A 14,703-nucleotide genomic window follows, 5' to 3' on the forward strand; every position below is an offset into this window, starting at 1 on the left:
GGAGGTTAAAAATCCAGAGGTTAAGCTTCATTAAAATCCATGCTTGTTTTCATGCTTCCAACATCATACTGTTATTGCAAATAAAATCCCATTTCTTGTGAAATAAAAATCATTCTAGCCCAAAAAATGCTGATTTTTTTTTTTTTTAAACGTGCCTAGGCATCTTCATCCACCATGCCTTGCTTTAATGCCCTAGTTTATATGTGCTGTTAAGACATACTAGACGTTTTTTCCCTCCTATTATTTATAACATAATGATTCTTTTCATGCTTTCAGTGGTTTGTTTTGCAACACATAGTCTGGCTGGACTTGTTATAGATGTATTGCTGCTAAAATATGTCATGAGAATAATCAGATTAACTGTACGGGTGACAGGTAAGGCTGATAAATCTGACAGATTTTTATCCTCCATCCCATGCATTTCTGATGCATATGAATTCCAAAATTCATTATTTTTTGTTTCCTGAATGACCTTCCTAAGTCATCTGTGCCCGATGTCTTCAGTTGCTGAAGATGTGGACCATCAAGCTATATGCTAAACTCTGAATGGGAAAAAAAAAAAAGAGGCATTTTAACTAACAACTTAAAATATGTCCCCTTGCTAAATTAACAGGAAAACCTTGAATATCTTCTTGCAAATTAATAAGCCATTAGAAGCAAAGAGTTGAAAATGACAGTATCAGTGCAAGAATGATTGTGGTGACCTCATACTCAGTATTTCTCATGTTTCTTCTTGATCCTAACTTCTCTATGCCTCAGTTCACTCACCTGTAATATAATAAATCTTGACTATTTCAAAGGACTGTTCTGAGGCTTAATTAATTGTGCTCTTTAAAGAACTATAGTTATTATACTGCAATATATAAAATGTCACTCAGTAATTGGTGTAAGAAATGAAATGTCCAAATCACTATAGAGAAGGGGTATGTCTCTTGAAGGTGCTTTTAGTTTTCTTTGCAGCAGCAATTTGAGAAGCAGAAAGGAATGGAAATGAAAAATTAAATCTGTAGAATATTTCCTTTGCTGCTAATTTTCCAGAATGTGTAAACGTCTGGAAATTGGAGACAAAGTAAGACTGCAAACAGTATAATGTCCTCAGCCTGGAAATGAGGGACTAGAACCCAAATACTGGAATCATCCTATTACTCTACCATCTGCCAAGGCATACCAGCTGAATCCTCATGAAAGCTATAGCTCTTGGTACTAGAAACACCATCTTTGTTGTCAGTATCTTTTCTGAGACTGTGTTTTGCTTCAAAACCAAGACAAAGTCTTGCTTGTCATTGCCTGGAGAACAGTTGGCATGGGGCTTCTCTGAAGCACATAGGGGTTTTTCATATCTTTTGCTTGAGTTTTTGGTAGACTTGTGATCCCAAGTGATTTTTGAATTGCTTAGTAAGGAAACTGCCTTCTCATCCTTTAAAGTAGTTTTGATATAGCAGCTAATCTCAACTCAATTATCATCTATTACTTAAAACACTCCCTGCGGCTACCCTACAGTAGAAAATTAGTGTGTATGTGTATGTGCATACATATATAACTTCCCTCTGATTTGCATCAAAGAATTGCAAATTTCTTAACCAAATGCTAGCTCTCCACTGTAGGGTAGCTTCAGGGAGTGTTATATGTCAAGAGGGACCTTGACAAGCAAATATATATATATATATATATACATACATACACACACACATCTATCTATCTATCTATCTATCTATCTATCTATCTAATCTATCTATCTATCATCTATATATATATATATATATAAAACAGAAGGTTTTTAAACCTTGTAGTGACACCTTTTGGTTTAAATTGATGAATTCCCCTGTAGAATGAGGAAGTGCTGGAAAAGGTCTGAAAAAGCCAGGATGTTCATGGTTCCACAAGCAATAAGAACAAAGTGGAGGGAATTCTGCTAATGCATAGGTACCACATTAGGCTATAACCCATGGAAAATTTAGACAAGGATGTTGGAAAATTATAGTTAGGTAGACCCTCCAACTATATCATTTATGTGGGCTCTGTTGCATCTGCACTATAGCTGAGGGGAATACACTGTGTTTTGTTTTCAAACAGGCATGAGAGGAATCAGAAACACAGGAAATAAATGGGAGGGGAGAGCAGAGTATATTGTCTACCTTGATTTCAGTAAGGCCTGGACAGTCTTCCAAAAGATCCTTGTAGAGAAGCTGTTGATGAACAGCGTGGTGCATTCAAAATTAGCTGAACAGATGGCCCAGAGATCAGATGAATGAAATCTAGCTGGAGGCCAGTAACTACTTTGGTACCCCAGGTCACTAATGGGGTCCATTCCCATTCAGCGTCTCCATTAATGATCTGAATGATGAGGCACAGTGTACTCTCAGCAACTTTGTTGATGACACAAAACTGGAATGAGTGGCTGGTATGCCAGAGAGTCGTGTAGACATGAAGAGGGACCTGCAAAGGCTGGAGAAATGGGCCAATAGGAACCTCCTGAAGTTCAATGAAGGGAATTGCACATGAAGAGGAACAACCCCAGGCACCATTACATGCTGAGGGCTGCCTGGCTGGAAAGCAGATTCGCAGAAAAAGACCTGTGAGCCTGGTAGACACCAAGTTGAACACGAGCCTGAAATGTGTCCTTGCTGCAAAGATGGCCAGATGATATCCTGGGCTGAATGAGGAGTATTGCCAGCAGGTTGAGGGAAGTGATACTTCCTCTCTGCACAGCCCTGATGAGGTCACACCTGGAGCACTGTGTCTGATTCTGGGCTCCTCAGTACCACAGAGACATGGACGTACTGGAATGCGTCCAGTGAAGGGCTGTGAAAATGAAGAAGGGACTGCAGCACCTCTCCTATTGCAAAGAGGACAGAGTCAGGTGGTGCCCAGTGACAGGACAAGAGGCAATGGACACAAACTGGAAATAAGGACGTTCATTCTGAACATCCGGAAATGCTTCTTTACTGTGTAGGTGATGAACATGAAGAACAGCTTGTCCAGGAAGGTGGTGGTGGATATCTCCTTGGAGATCTTCAGCAGCTGTCTGGGCATGGTCCTGGGCATGTTCTGGGTGGTCTTGCCTGAGAAGGGGTGTTGGACCAGATAACCTTCAGAGGTCCCTTCCAACTCAACCATTCTGTGAATTTTATCACTGTATCATCTATTAAAAGTCTGCAGTTCTTAAGTATGTTAAATTCTGTGTGTTTGTGCAGACACTATATCTACTGAGGAGAATTTGGCCTTTCTAACTTGCATAATCACCTTCATCTATACATGTTTATGCACTGATGGAACTGTTTATTGAGATCACCCGAAAGGTGAATTAGGTTTGAATGGGTTTATCTAAGCTGTAATGCTTCACACATTCTGCTACCACACTGCATGCTGCATTAGCTGCTTTCTGCCTTATTACCTTATACAGCTCTAAATGTTTTGGGACTATGTTATTGCAGGGAACTGGCTTTCCACATCTGATGCCTCTGCTGCTGCAATTAGTGTTAATGTGTGAACTAACAAACAGCTTTAAAAAGAGATGGAGTAAAGAAGAAACATCTCACGGGCTGCAACAGTACATATACCTTTTTCCTGCACATCACAGTGAGCTGGGAAGTGAGAAATGCTGGTGAGTGGGATGACAAGAACATGACCTGCTTTGGGGACTTTGAGCTGACATACAGCATTAAGAGGTGTCTGTCATAAGCAAGGGAAGTTTCCAAGGGAAGTTTCCAAGTTCTTTGGAAAGAACTGGAAAATTTTGAAACTGTATTTACAAGTTTTTGTTTTGCTTTGTTTTGGTTTTTAACTTCTCTGTGAAATTTATTGGGATATGACGTTGACATTTGTCGTGTCCCCTTCCCTCTGACATTTTCTACTTTATGAAGAATCTAGCTCAAAAGTTTAGTGGAAGAAAAATTTGCCAGAGGGGTACACTGGCTATGTGGTAAGCTTAAGAAGCTTAAAGAGCTCCTGGAGATCCATACTCTTTGCTTTGACCTGTATGTATCATTTCTGTTTCAGATACACTGGCTGGTGATCTGCAGTCTTTTACTTTCTGGTATTGATGTCTCCTGAAAATGATGCTAGCTGTGTTTTTATGCTGTATAACATAGGCTGTTAAAAATGAGCCTCTATGTATGTGTCTAGGAAGCCTTTAAATGATTCATTCTGAAGTGGATTTGATGTAGAGTCAAACAGCTCTATACACAATATGAACTAAACACAGTCCTCACTGAAGGGAGCTTAATTAGAATTTCTATTTACTCTGAGATTATATACATTACATGTATTTCAAACCAGTTCAAAAATAATCAGATGAATGGAACTTTTTTCAGTGAAACTTGAATTACAAGGATTATGTTAACACACAAGGTCGATGATTTATATTCTTCAGTGTTGGTTTTGTGGTGCTTTCTAGCAAGGTTAATGCGTAATGATCTGTGGTAATGAAGAATACTACTGAGTAGTCTGACACTGAAATTATTACAAGGAAGAATAAATCCAGTGCTGAATCAATATATGAAAAGGATGGTCCTGAGTCACCTGTTTTGTTATCACGAGGAAAGTCTAGAGAAGCCAGTAGTGGTCACTGAAGAAGACTTTAATATACAACATTTAGCCAATAGTGGGAAATGTGGGTTTTTATTTTGGGATTTGAACTGTCTGTAAAATCCTTCTCAAAAGAGAAATGTGGAGTTGCGGAGTATGGTCTGCAACAGTGTTAAATGAAATCTGGTTACGCACAGGTTATTTCAAGGCTGGCACCTCAAATAGCTCACTGTCAAACCTGACCCAAGAGTGGCAGCAGATGAGAGACCGTGTAATATAAAAATGAAAAAAACCACAGTGTCAGCAGTGAGAACCAGAGCTGTGATGGATAATAGGATGTAAGAGAGCACCTGCTTTCTTTGAACTCTTCCTTTTGTCTCTAATGTCACCTCTGAAAAAAGCTTCAGGTAAAAATCTGTGAAGAGTATTTTTTCAGCTACAATCATAGTCTGTGTAGTTCAGAAGGAACAGATACCCATAACCTCAGAGAACAGAAAATTTCTAAGCTGTACAACAGCTTTTAAGAAATACTGCATTTGCTCCAGGAGGAAAAGGTATGGTTGGTCTGCAAATGCCTCACTGATAGCTAGTCAGCTGATAGCTGACTTAGGTACTCTAAGCATTAGGCACTGGAAAGGGGAAACAGGTTCATGAATGATGCTAGGTGAACAATAACGCAATAAAAGAACAGCACAGTATGTCCTGAAAGACTGTGCATGGGTGCTACTTGCTATAAAGATGTGACATTGAAGGTAGGTACACTTGCTGTTCTGGTAAGCTGAAAGCATTTTGAAGAGCTGGCAAAGTGTGTATTTCTAAAGGTTTGCGTGTGTTGGGAAAGATGGTGAAAGGAAATGCACTGAAAAGGGAAAATGCCAGGGGAAAAGGGGGAGTCAGTCCCTGAATCCAGAGCAAGGCATGCCTGAAATAAGTTACAGTTAAAATTAAAAAGACAAATCAAGGAAATATCTTGGTTTAGCTGTGGTCAGACATGCTACTGCCTTTTACTTCACTACTTAGGTACCTCTGTTACAAAAAAAAAAAAAAAACACTTCAATAAGCCAGACTCCCATAGAGAAAACATCATCTGCAGTGGGACGTGATGAATTACCAGAGTAGGATGATCCTGGCAAAGCTGTAAGCTTCTGCATTAATAGAGGTGCAGTGGCAGTGGGTCTTGTGGGGACAAGTGCTTTGGCGAAGGGCTTTCCGTACAAACTGGACCAAAAGTCATGGCAGCTAACAGAGAAGCTTTCACCTTGATGAAAAGCAAGTCTCTGGGATACCTGGTAAGAGCCTCTCTAACATCAGTGAGGGACATTTCAGATGCACTTGAATTGTGGCATTTCTTGCAAAGGGTATAAGGTGACCTTGCAATCTTATTTGCTTTTAATGAGCCTTTAACGTGGAGCCATTACCTAGAAACTACAAAGATTGCTTAAGGCAATATGCTGAAAAATAAGAAAACCAGAAGAAAATGATGATGATGATTACTCAGAGAAAGATATATTTCAAGTATACTTGAATTCTGGATGCACAGAATTTAATAAGCTAATAATTCTTCTCCTTGCTGGAACTGATCAAAACTGCCAGAAGCAGGACACTCGCACCTGGGATGACTCTAAATAGGTCTGAGTTACAGTTTTGTTTCCCTTTGTAATAGGTCTTCCTGAAGATGTATAACCTGTAGCAGCTCTCTGCATCATGGCCGCTACACAGTAAGCTGAGACTACTTCTATTCCTTTGGCTCCCGTGGCCAGGTTTCCGTGGCTTTTGCCTACCCTGCTGGGGAATAAAGCATCACTGAACAGATGGGACAGCTGAGCCTTTCCTTCTGAGACTTTGTGTTCGTTTTGGACACAAGGGCCCTGGGAGCTGCTGTACCAGCTCTCTCCTCAGAGGATGACATTTTAGCCTTGAAATTCTAACTTGGGATGACAGCGATCTATAATGTACCACTTACTGTATCCTCAAAAACAACAGAAAGTGCAAAATGACATAGTGAAATAAAGCAAGGGAATGGGTAAGCCATGTTAATACACTTGGAAAAGACAAAGCCCAAGATAAGCCACTGTTGGTGTCAGAACTCCTTGGCTGTCACAGTCAATTATACAAATCCCAGTGATTTTATGTTTGCAGCAGGTATTTTTATTATTTATGATGTGCTGTGGAGAACTTGCTTCTAGTTGGATTTGTTTTGGTGCTACCATCTTTTTCCCCTAGGCTGTTTCAGGCCTTCTGAGAATCCTGTTGTAGGGTGTCTTTCCTCAGGTGGTCCATAAACTTCGTAGTCATTGTCTTGTATCTGCTGCCTTACCGCTTATTTTGATTAGAAGCTGACTCAGATGGAATTTATACATTGAACGCAACACTGTGTGTCATTTGTCTTAATGAAGTCAGGGAGAGGGATGAGCTCTCTGCTGTAAAATTTCCATATTGCTCTTTCAGAGTGGGGATTCAGGAAGAGGCTGTGATTTCCCAGAAATACAAAGTGCTGCATTTGGTGTGAGAGTGAAGGATTAGACAGACTATTAGAAAGTTGGCAAAGAACAAATTCTGTAAAATAGATAAATTCAGATTTGTTTTTATTTAAAAATCTGTTCACACGAAAATTTTGAGCAAGGATAGATATTAAGTGAACAAGTCATCACTGATCAGCAGATGTGAGGACAGGACACTGTTACCTAGCAACTTCATAGATTTTATAAATTCATCCTGTCACTGCGGTCACATATATGCCACAGTTGGTCTTTAAAAACCTTGCTTCAGATAGTATTGCAAAATATATTTCCCAAGCAGTAGCATGCCTGACAGGTATCAAATCACAACAGCCCCTGTTGTTCTTGCCCTACCTGCTTGCACAGCAATGCAAGGGCTGTGGCTCTTTTTCCAAGTTACCAACCAGGCTGGGTTTTGAGATGGAGAAACTTCCATGAGAGCTGATACTCAACTTTCCTCCTCCTTCTCTTGTACAGATTGATTGAGAAAGACACTTAGTCTGTCTCGGTATTAAAATCTGAAATGCATAAATAGAGATATTCTCAACTCTGACCAAGTGCAAACTATACCTCTATGCAGTTCTTGGATCCAGGGTTTGATCCTGGACAGAGATTTTGGATGTTAGTGCACTACAGATATTCAGTAAGACTGATTTAAAGCCTTAACTTTTCTAATCTTTGCTCACTAATTACATTCATTTTGAGGTAACACAAGCTCACCATTGATTCCAGTGGAATTTGGAAATTCCAGTCTTTGTATATTTTCCTTTTTGCACATTTTGATGTGCATGCTGCAGTAGCATACAAAGGGATGGGATTTAGAAGCCTGAAAGTGGGTGTTGTGGACACTTTGGGCACTGCAGTCTGTCCTGCCTGGTCTCCAGGTGTTGCTCCTGAACCATGTACGTGCTGCTTCACATCTGCCAGTCCTAGGCACATGCCTTGGGTAGTTCAGGGAGTGTAAAAGGTGGTAGATGCCTACGTTTAGACAGCTGACTCATGTCCATAAGGTGAGACAGTGGATGATAGCAGCAAAAACAAGGTGAGATCTTTATAGAATGATGAGGCAATTATAAGCAGGATGATTAACTATCGTTGAATCATCCTCCTTGCCTAGTAACTGTTGGGATTTTGCGGACATCAGAACTAAGGCAAGGCAATGCTGCTACTTTGCTCCTATTTGCAGCAAGGTCTTCCCATGCAGAACAGGAGAGGGAGGGAGAATGGGGGGGAGGAATGTTGAATGTGCAAATACAGAACAGGAAATAGGTAACGGTTCTAAAGAAAAAGATCTGGGGCATTTATAGTGGCTCACAAGACGAATAATGGGCCAATGTCAAGTTGTTGAAGAAAGAAAAAAAGCATATGCTGTAGTGGGATGTGTAAACAGAAAGAGAACCTGTAACATCTCATGTTTAACATAGTGAAGAAAAGACATAGAGGGGACATGATGGCAGTCTTCAAATACATGAAAAGCTGCTGCTGACTTCAGTGGCTGAGTCGACATGATGGGCTTAAAATGTAGCAAACCAGACTTCAGTTAATAAGGGGAAAACTTTCTTATCTGACAAGAAATTTTGCATCAGTTGCTTCAGGATGTTACAGGGAAATCAGTCACTGGCAGTTTCTATGTACATATTAGAAAAATGTGTTTCAGGAGTGGTACAGGCACTATGCTGCAACAGACCATGCCTAAGGAATGGACTGCGGGATCTTAAGGTCCATCTGGGTGTATTCTCTGAGATTATGCCAATATGTATCATCGGATTATCTCATTAGGATAGTATGTGGTAAGAGGCAGGACAATTACTTTATTATTACCCAAATATCTATTCATGCTAATCCTTAACATCCCAGTATTAAGAGGTTACAATAACATCTAAAGTAGTCTCCAGGATGCACACACTGTGATCACCATAATACAGATCAGCATCTTTTATCAGAGCTGAGTTTGTGAGGTTCCCCACCACCACCATAAACACCTTCATTTTCTCAAATTCCTTCTTCTAACTATAGAAAACATCCACAAAGTTTTGAATGATGAAGTTTTCTTTAGCCAAAGGCAATTTTAATTCAAAATGCACACGGTACAACCTCCTTTTAACTCAGCATTGCAAGTCTGACAGCATCAGGTGCCCCTAAGACCTAACACTTCTATGACTTAATTGCACAAATGAGGTATACAAATTAAGCATGACAACATCTGAAGTGAGTTGGATTCTTTCTATCTCTCGTTGACTCTGTGTTTCCATGCTTGAGAAATCAAGTGCATGGACAGGGAGCATCCATGCAGTGCCCCTATTCATCACCTGGAGGCACTGATGGGGTTAAGGGGACTCGAGGCCTTGGCATGAAATATTCCTTATCTGCAGGAATTGATGGGTCTGGCCAGGCACACTAAGGATGGGGCTGTAAGAAGGAGCATGAAGGATGTGAAGGATGTATGTAAATAGGAGACAGGTAATAAATATGCTAGTAATGAATGACAATATTTAAAATGGGGTGAGGGCTGGGGACTTTGGGTGCAGTGTTTATGAATTGTTCTGTCCTCCTAGTTTTCCCTATGTGCATGTTTTGGAAAACACAGTTCACTGAAATCCAAAGTAGGCTCCATAATGCTGTAATGGACTTTGTCTATTGAAAATGATCACATTGGTAACAATTCTTCTGGTGCTCATTTTAGTAACACTAACAAGTATTTCATTGGCTTTTACGTGCACAGTGCAAGCATTTCACATCATTAACATTAGCACAGATGAAGAAAAAGCCCTTGAAGGTCATTCACAGATTCATCCTCTTTATACCACCTATGTTCTAAAAGTAACTTGACTAAAGTAACTAAAGTTCATGCTATTGTAATTATATTTGAATGAACATGCTTTAAACTCTACAAGAAAGATGGATTTAGTGATACTTTACTGATGTGCACAAGGAGGGTATGAAATAGCTACAACACCTAGTGCTATTTTTTTTTTCCAAGAGGCATTAATTGCTTTACACTTTTATGTAACCGGAGCCACTCTGTGCGTGGGTAGATGTTCAAATGCACATCAGTGTTTCTGTCCTGCCATTTCCAGATGATTAAAATGGAACTGGAGAGGATCTCCAAATGCAGCCTTTGCTACAGCCACTGATATGGCTTTAAATTGGAAAAATGTCATGCAACACTAGAGGCTGATTCAACAGCCCAGGCTTAGTCAAACTTTTTATTTTTCTTTTATTTTTATTTTCTTTCCATTGCTCATTATCTCTCTGAATCATACTTTATGTGAACCCTTATTTCATTTGTGCATGTACAGTAGAAGAACCTTTCAATGCAACTTTCTTGGAACATCAGAATGTGGATGAATCAATAGACTTTCTGCTACAAATGAGCTTAGATGACTGATATGGACCAGATTCCTAACACATGAATGGCTATGCTTTGGCCTGGGAATTTCCATCTTGGAAGAACTTAAGCAAGGCTCACAGCAGGCATCTCTGCCTGCGTAGTAGTTCAGTTTATACATCCTGGGCCTTCATCATCTAATTTCAATATCTGAAAGGGGTTTTGTCAGGTAGAAGAAAAATGAAAAAAGCTTATATAAAACTAATTTTTAAACTGGTAAGAGTTGCAGCAAATTTTCTTTCTGAAACTGAGCCTACCCCTGCAGGGAGATGCTGCTTTCCTGGGACTGCAGATGGCAGGATCAGCTGTGGCTCTCGGTCCTCTTGCAGCTTTCCCTTTGGGAGACTGGAGTGATTCTACCAGCATGGATTTGAGAGTATTTGTACAGGCTACTTGTTCCTGCGGGGCTGACACTTTCACCAGTGAAAAACAGTGAGTGAGAAGAACTTTGGAGTTCGAGACTAGTTTTAGGGAGATTTAAGCATAGAAAGGAATTTAAGCACAGGAAATTTAAGCATGTTTGATATGGAGCAGCTCCTTGGTCCTTATGGATTCAGCATAATGAAGTCACATCTGGAGGACATGTTCTACAGTAGCAAAGAGATTCTCCTTTTAGTGAAGCACAACATGTCAAGATCTGTGAAAAGTGTAGGGGAGATGCACTGCACTGTTTTGTATGTCCCCAGATATTGAGTTGGCTGCAGGCTTCAGGTAAGTGCAAACAGAATTAAAAATTACTGCCTTGAGGATGAAAATACTCATTTTGGTAAAATTCAGTTTCATAGCCTCAGGAGAGCAGCTCTGTCAGGTACCATCCATATTCGTGGGCTGGGAGTAAAGGCTGAATGAGCTCCCTGTCCTGATGCTTGTCTCTGCTTTTCCTCAGTTGTATCTCTCCAGCTGCTGCTTCCCCTACCAATACAGAGCTCATGGGCTCATGTGTCCTGTTGTCTGGAGGAAGGTGAGACCATGGCCAACTGCCTTTCTGTCCCACCATTCTGCCCACCAAGGCTGGTCTTGCCAGTGCTGCCTTTTCCTTCAGTGCCATCAGTTCTGGCAAGCAAAGCATGGGGGCAGGTGTGTGACTGTTGCAAGAAGCGCTTGTGTTCAGAGATGTGCAAGGTGAGGACACTTGAATGAGCTGCTCTGCAGAGACAGTCTGAACTTGTAAGAGAGCTGGGGGCAATGCCATGAGACCTACCACATTTCCTTCTGGTGCTCATCTGTATCTATGAGTTTGTTGTATTTAACACTTAGCTCAGATAACTGATTATTTCGCTTGTGCCTAGAACTAGCTTCACCATCACTGAAGCCTTCAAAACTCTGTTTTAACCTGTGCTGTCTGGAAGCTGTAAGTGCTGGGGGGATAACCTCTACCTTCCCATACATTACACAAGCAGACGGGGATCATGTGGTGATACAGTCATTAATGAACCCTGATCTGATCGTTGCTATTGATTTCCACCCTTTTTTAGCACAAGCAGCCATGAAGGATCAAGATACTGCATGTGGTCCAGCCTGCAATTCCCATTACAGCCAGCCCATGGAGACTTTGATTAACATTACAAATACTTTGTATTTTGATGAATCTACTACAAGACTGGAGGAAGGCAACAAAATTAGTTATTTCCAGACACATTCCTGTTTACAAGCCTTGAGGCTATTGCTGCCTTGCTGTTAGATTTTAGCACTCTTGTTTGAGAAGGGACTTCATGTTATGACATTTGACATCTGAAAAAAAAGCCTGTCTGTGCAAGTTTGGTACAGAGCGATTTCATCTGTCCAGATAATCTTCTAACCAGGCTTCTTCTGTCTTCCCAGGGAGTTTTTACAAATTCACAGTAGAGATCCCTGAGGCATAACGTATTATTATCTTTAAAAACAGTCTTTATTATTTAGCTTTGTTATTCTTACCTCTGCTGAAAATGTGGCTATGCATATACTATGTGCTGAAAAAGCAATAATATAGGTTCTTGCATAGATTTCTGGATGGGGGAAGAAGCCTCAGCTCAGTCTTTGTTCTTCACTAAGGGGAAGAAATAACTTTCTACTCGTGAGTTTTCATACATTCTTATTTTGTAACTTTGCTGTTTTTTTTTTTGTTTTTTGTTTTTTTTTTTTTTTCTGAACTCCTGGGGAAAGAGTAATTCCCCCCACAGTTTCACAGCCAAGCATTTCTGTCTGCAATTAGTATTCATTTAACATTAGATATCTACTGGGGTAGGGCTGGACCTCAGCTACTTTTCCTCTTGTGTTTTTTTACTCAAAAATATGCAACAGCTCTTATAGGAGCAACTTAGCCCTGCACCAGGATAATTTTGTTACAGCATTCCTCAGGGAGGAGTGAAATCTGTTACTCTACAGCAGCCAAATGAGCATACATCATATTTTGCATGACTGCTCAAGCCTATAGCCAGCTGAGCAGAAGAAAATCTATTGCACCTTCATTTTCTGTGAGAAATGTCTGGCTTGCTTGCCTACACCCTCAGCATTCAGTATGCTGAAGGCAACTTCTATTTGGCCATGTTGGGCTGATCTCTCCTTACTGAGCTGACCTCATGGTTTCATCTGGTGCACGTGTGTGATTTGCCACAGATCTTGGTACAGACAACCTGAACTGCTTCTGACCTGCGTCTGTTCTGAAACAGAAACGGTGCAACTGTACATTGGGATGCTAAACCCAAGTTATCGGCTGTGCTGAGACTGGAATTATTTTGGAGATAGTGATGCATTATGTGGCTGTTCGGCTTCCAAAGTCAAACCGTTATCTTTTTATTATCCTGCATGATGTGAAAACATAAGTCTAGATGGGTGAGTCTTGATAATTAGCTCAGACTCCATCATTGGATGAGCCATAGTCTTGCACACTTCATGCTCTCTATGTATAGTGAGAGCACGTAATTCAGGAGTGCGGGTGCCATTCACCTACTCAACTGCACCGTTGCAAATCAGACACAAAGCACTGCTAATTCAGAGTCAGTCTCACTAAATAGAGTGCAAAGAGTGGAGGATTAGGCTCTAAATTTAGTCTGTTTAGAATGACACACCACTGAGTATCCCATCTATTTTCAAAGATGTAATAAACAGCATGGCAATACTAGTAAATGTCATTAGCTCTTTGAATTAATAGAATTACTGTTGGCAGCCAACAGTAATAGATTAGAGCAATTCCCATCTACTACATGAGAGTAATTCTTGGCAGTGTGAACATAATGAATCCAAGGAGTTTACAATACAACAACCATCCAAATAAAACTTGGAATATAAATTCTCAGCCTGTAATCACTTTTTTTTCCTGCTTTTCTCATTATTCAAGGCAGTATTGCTTTTTTTTTTTTTTTTTTCTTTGTCAGTCTTAACATTTGTTTGACGTTTTTATTGGTTTTTAAAGAAGCAGCTGATTGGTTAATGTGATTTAAAAAATCCTTCTCAACACAAGACACTTCCAAGCTTTATGTTTGCCTGAAATCACATTTTATTGGGCAAACAGATTATAAATTGTAATTATACGAATATATTAATTCATGCCAGCTTAAATGTGCTATGAATATTAAAGTACCAATCCTGTTCTATAGCTTCTTTAGAAATTTCTTTTCAATAAAAGAAAAACCACGTCTCAAGCTTATCATGTGTACAGTTTATTCAGCATTTCCCAGCATTTATTAGCTTTATTGATAAAAATAGCATCATCACAATGATTTCTTTTAGCTTGAGCACTACGCAAGCCTTCAAAATGCTACAGAAGCCAGCATTTTGTCACGACAATTCTTAAGCCTGATACCAATTTCCCTGTTGTTGGTGTAACCCACTGGTATAAATGGAGGTATTGTTGACTTATGTGGAAAAATTAAGTGCTGCTAAGGTTGTTCTCACTGGAACGGGACTGGGAATGGGATTACAGTTCCTTCTGTTTCAGAACTGGTCTTTGCTGTTCCTGCCCTCTGTCTGGGTCACAGTCCAAACACTATGAGTGACAAAAGCTAAAACCCCATGACTCTGAACTGCTTAAGGAAACACAGTGTGCTTTAATTCTTCACTTGTTTGTCCTAAATTTGAAAAGAGCTAACAATGTTTTTCATTCCATGATGCTTTTTAACAAATGAAGTTTAATTGCTGAAGAGAACCTTCGCCATCTTTTAATACCAACAACTTTGGTTATTAAAGGTAACAAAGATGTTGATAGCTCCAATGTAGAACAGAAACTTTGATGTATATGAATTACAAGTTATCAGAAGATCTGCACAGATATTGAAAAATATGCTCCATGCTCTTTCCCGAGATTTGTGTACA

The 14,703-nt window shown here is 40.0% G+C and overlaps 1 protein-coding gene and 1 long non-coding RNA gene across 2 annotated transcripts in view; one reads left to right on the top strand and one right to left on the bottom strand.

The window, feature by feature from the left end:
• Positions 1-14,703, bottom strand: part of GABRB1 (gamma-aminobutyric acid type A receptor subunit beta1) — a 126,627-nt gene that overhangs the window by 87,508 nt on the left and 24,416 nt on the right. The gene's annotated exons all lie outside the window — the stretch shown is intronic.
• On the top strand, positions 3,440-4,504 carry LOC110354203 (uncharacterized). Its single transcript, XR_011808716.1, has 2 exons — positions 3,440-3,604; positions 4,000-4,504. It is a non-coding gene; the product is annotated as an uncharacterized lncRNA (long non-coding RNA).

The sequence above is a fragment of the Anas platyrhynchos genome, chromosome 4 (genome assembly GCF_047663525.1).
Source record: "Anas platyrhynchos isolate ZD024472 breed Pekin duck chromosome 4, IASCAAS_PekinDuck_T2T, whole genome shotgun sequence".
In the NCBI taxonomy this organism is placed as follows: domain Eukaryota; kingdom Metazoa; phylum Chordata; class Aves; order Anseriformes; family Anatidae; genus Anas; species Anas platyrhynchos.